This window comes from Euprymna scolopes, chromosome 30 (assembly GCF_053919585.1).
Source record: "Euprymna scolopes isolate OS-2025 chromosome 30, ASM5391958v1, whole genome shotgun sequence".
Taxonomy (NCBI): Eukaryota; Metazoa; Mollusca; class Cephalopoda; order Sepiida; family Sepiolidae; genus Euprymna; species Euprymna scolopes.
The window spans coordinates 12,569,922-12,574,921 of NC_136511.1; the positions used below are offsets into that span (position 1 = coordinate 12,569,922).

Consider the following 5,000-nt stretch of genomic DNA (forward strand, 5'->3'; position numbering starts at 1 on the left):
CTCTCTCTCTCTCTCTTCATTCCTCTCTCTCTCTCTTCATTCCTCTCTCTCTCTCTCTCTCTCTCTCTCTCTCTCTCTCTCTTTTATACTTACTGAATATATATTTTGGAAATAGAGTACGATTATGAATATCTTCAGTATCAAATAATCCTTATACACTGAAATTTACTTTATCTATGAAAACCAAAGAGGGGAGATAAAACATGAGAAATATTTGGAATCCGCCTCCCTTTGCTGTTATTTCAGAGCATTTGAAACTATAAAAGTAAGTTTTTGTCCCCCCCCCAAAAAGGCCAGATGTTTTTGGGGAAATATCATGAATTTTGTAATTCATATGCAAAACTAGGAAAACAAATGGCTAGTATTGAAACGTTTTATGGCTGTAAAAAGTCCACTACACAATTCAGGTCATTACGAGGCTTTATTTGTTAAATTCTGATCAATAGTCGCTGAGATTTGGAATTTATAAAATTGTACAAAAAGTGGCATATCTACATCTACCTCTCTTTCTCTCTCTCTCTCTCTCTCTATAAATATATATATATATGCCAAATTGAATATTGAAATGCTCATATCTTTGGTTCTATGGGACGAAACTACATAAAAATTTGCAGTGTGTTTTCTTTTTGTTTTGTTTTTTTGTTTTTTGTAGCTTATAATACGAATAAGATGGTTAAAATTGTATGACAATTGTTAAAAATTTTAAACCAATACAATTAGCTCAAATTTGCCTCCATTTCTATATATAGTGTGCTGGCAGGCTATATTCAGTTTTAATGCTTTGGGATGAATTTTGCTTAGTTTTTTTTCTTGCTTGGTTGTCTCCCTTCTGGCCTTGCCAGGCCAGTTCTATCTCTCTCTCTCTCTCTCTTATATATTTATATATATATATATATATATATATATATATATATATATATATATATATATATATGCCAGGCCAGTTCTCTCTCTCTCTTATATATTTATATATATATATATATATATATATATATATATATATATATATATATATATATATGCCAGGCCAGTTCTCTCTCTCTCATATATATATATATATATATATATATATGCCAGGCCAGTTCTCTCTCTCTCATATATATATATATATATATATATATATATATATATATATATATATATATATATATATAAATAATCTCAAGATTAATTTTTGCTTGATTGAGGGAAAAGATGTTTCAACAAGTCTCACAAAATACTTTACATTGCGACATTTCATGAAAACGGTGTATATTAGATAATAAATTTCAATACATGAGTGGAAATTCATCATTTTGATTATTAGGATTACTATAGTCAACATGGATTCCATTCGCACAACGTTTCGACAGCTGTAACTTCCGACCTTCTTCAGGTGCGTCTAATTGAAAACGAGAATCTGTCAAACTCGAAATTTTATGCGGAATTCCGAACGGAACCCTTTATTTAATCCACTGGGATAGCATCGGTTCTACATGACCGGGAAGCAAGCCTTAAAAATCAATAATTGTATTTTTAATGTCGCCCGTGAGGAAGATTAAACTCTCAACTGCCAGAAGAGTGGTTATTATTTAGAACTTTTATCCGTTTGCAAACGAATATTTGCAGATAGGAATCTTCAAGGGCCTGTAGCGTGAAAATATAGTTATCTAAATTGAATTCAATTTCACACTTGCAAAAGAAATTGCAGCTTACTGTTTTAGTTTCATATATATGTGTGCGTGTATATATATATATATATATATATATATATATATATATATATATATATATATATATATATATATATATATAATGAGAGAAGAGGTGATTGGGGGGGGGTCTTCCAGGCTACAAATAATGAAATTCTTCATCTATTATAAAGAAAATATAGTATTATAGAAAACATAAAAAAAGTAAAATTATAGCTTTCATTTTTCGTTGAACTGTAACATTCTCTCTTTCTCATTTTCTTCTGGATCTTTTGTTATCGTTTGTCGCCTTACATAATGGATGATGTCACAAATTGATGATATCGCAAATGGGACGTGAGTGTGTTGGAATTCTATCATAAATTTTCGTGGTTCTATGTGTATGTGTGTGTGTACACACACACACAGATTATTTGAAACTGTATGTGTGTGTGTGTATACACACACACACATAGTTTCAAATAATCTGAAATAACAGCAAGGGGAGACTTGATTCCAAATATTTCTCATATGTTATATCTCCTCTTAGAAATAGGGTACGATTATGAATATCTCCAGTGCAAAATAATCTTTATACACTGAAACTTACTTCATGTATGAAAACAAAAAAAAGGAAATACAACATATGAGAATATTTGGAATCAAGTCTTCTCTTGCTGTTATTTCAGATCATGTGAAACCATAGCAGAAAGTTTTAGTCTCCCCTCCATCAAGGCTAGAGGTTTGGCGAAATATCAGATATTTTGTAATTCCTATGCAAAACGAGAAAAACAATAACTGTGGTTGAAACGCTGCTAAAGATGAAGCATCTTCTAACCTTCAAAAATTCCTTTAAAATTATTATAGGTTTTCGAGGGTGGTCAAAACAAAAATGTTTAAAATTCCAGGAAACTAGTAATTTCTAAGATGTGAAGAAATTATTGTTTTTAAAAGTGTGGATCACTTTTCTATATTAATTTAATGTAAAATGGACATCCACTTTATAGGTACTTTTTTGTGGGGGGGGGTATGTTATTTTTTTTTTATTTATTTATTTATTTTTTTTTTTTTTAGGGATCGTGTTTATTTGGTTATTGTGGCCTGGTAGACCAACACAAAACTTACCTTTTAAAAACTTGTTTTCTATATGTTTCGGGTGTGCTGAAAACGAATATTACATTTAAATTTTCCGCAAATAAGAATTTTTCGGATATTAAGCAATATAATCTTTGATGTAATCGTGATGAATATCGTTCTACGCGTAAGCGCTCACATATTTTTATTTGATACTCAGAAAAATACTTATTTGTGGAAAATTTAAATGCGATATTTGTTTTCAGCACACCCGAAAACCTTCAGAGAACAAGTTTTTAAGGTAGGTTTTGTGTTGGCCTACCAGACCCTAATATACACCATCCCTCAAAAACAGACTCCCCCAAAAAGGGTTGCCATAAGGTAGGTGTTCATTTTACATTAAATTAATATAGAAAAGTGATCCCCCACTTTTTGAAACTATAATTTCATATTTTGTTGGAAACTACTCGTTTCCTGAAATTTTAAATGTTTTTAGTTTTCAGCACCCTCGAAACCCTGTATTAGTGGTAATTTAAAAGAATTTTTTGAGGGCGAAAAAATACTTCACCTTTACCGAAAAATTTTATGGCTGTAAAAAAAAAAGTGCCAAAAATAGACACTGGATGATGAATGATCCCTTTAATACGCGACGTTAAGAGCAAATGTCACATAGCCCACTACACAATTCAGCTTATTAGCTTTCCAACGAGCCATCATTTGTTACATTTTGATCATTCGTCGCTGAGATTTCGAACTCATAAAATTGACAAAAAAGATGTTATATATATAACATCGGTTTTAGCGAAGTTAAGCAATGTTGAGGCTGGTTAGTACCAGATGGGTGACTATTTGGGAATTCTAGGCACTGTATGTGCTCTTCCCTTATCTCTGACATTTGCTTCCAGTCGTCCTGAACATACACTTCACTTGCCACTGGTATTTAGCAATGTCGACTCAGTAGAGGTGTGGTTGGGGATTGCGCACCTCCTGCCACAAAAATTTCAAGCGCAGGCATCCCTACGGTGGGTATCCATAGTCTGCCAACGACTGAAGGAGCATATATATATATATATATATATATATATATATATATATGTGTGTGTTAGAAAAGAACCAATAAAATATGCTCAAATTTGTGTATATTTGTATATAGTGTTATGGCAAGCCAGCTTTAGTTTTGCTGTTTTGGGATGAATTTTGCTTAGGGTCCTTTGTTTTTGTTTTGTTTTTTGTTTTCTTTTTTTTTTGCTTGGTTATCTCCCCTGTGGCCTGGTAAGCCACTAATATATATATATATATATATACACAAACTGACAGACAAACACACATATATATATATGACAGACACTCATATAATTGTATGTAAATATTTTCAGGGGCAAAGTAACCAATGAAGTTTCAACGTAGTAAGGCAAGATATATTTTTATTTGTTTTCACATAAAATATATATTGGTGCACGTTCGTGAGAATGTTTCGATCACTAGTTATTAGTTACTAGAGACCTCTTCAGACAATATAGCTTATATAAAAGTTAGTTAAGTGTGATTACGGAATTTTACTATAGCGCCTGAAGAGGTTTCTAGTAACTAGCTGACCGAAACATGCTCATGAATATGTAGCGACATATTAATGCTTATATAATAACAAATATATATATATATATATATCTTTTCTTGTTGGTTGCACTATAAGAGTCTATGGGCACCAGCCGCCTTCTTCTCCCTCCAATTTACCCTTATTCTTCCCCCAACCCAAACAGCCCATTTAAACTCAATAAAACTATCCAGTCTGTCAGATAAATTCTTCCTCCCAATATGCTTGCAACTATCAAAACCCTTTTTTCTTTTAAAATAGTTCAATTTCGTTGACTATGCCCATTGTTTCACCAAACTGTATCCACTGACCTACCTCACTTCGCCCCCATAGCCCTACTTCCTGTTTTTTTAGCAATAATTTGTCATGACAACCAAGTCATCGCTCCCCCTCATGCTTCAGCGTTGAATTGCTACTCTTAGAAGGCCCCTCTTCCCTGTTACCCCTTTACTTTAAAATCTACTCTTGCTAATATCAACATATAGTGTTCTTCAATTATAACCAAATTTATTATACTTGACCAAATTTTACAGCACAATCACGTTGACACACCGGTTCCATTTTTTATTTTTTTATTTTTTTGCATTATTTAATTAATATTAAATACTCATGGTAGCTTCCTTCAGTCTTGACAGACTATGGATACCCACAGTCAGGTTGCC

The 5,000-nt window shown here is 32.2% G+C and overlaps 1 long non-coding RNA gene across 1 annotated transcript in view; it reads left to right on the forward strand.

Moving 5' to 3' along the window:
• The window catches only part of LOC145254579 (uncharacterized), a 99,516-nt gene that overhangs the window by 81,615 nt on the left and 12,901 nt on the right, over positions 1–5,000 (forward strand). The gene's annotated exons all lie outside the window — the stretch shown is intronic.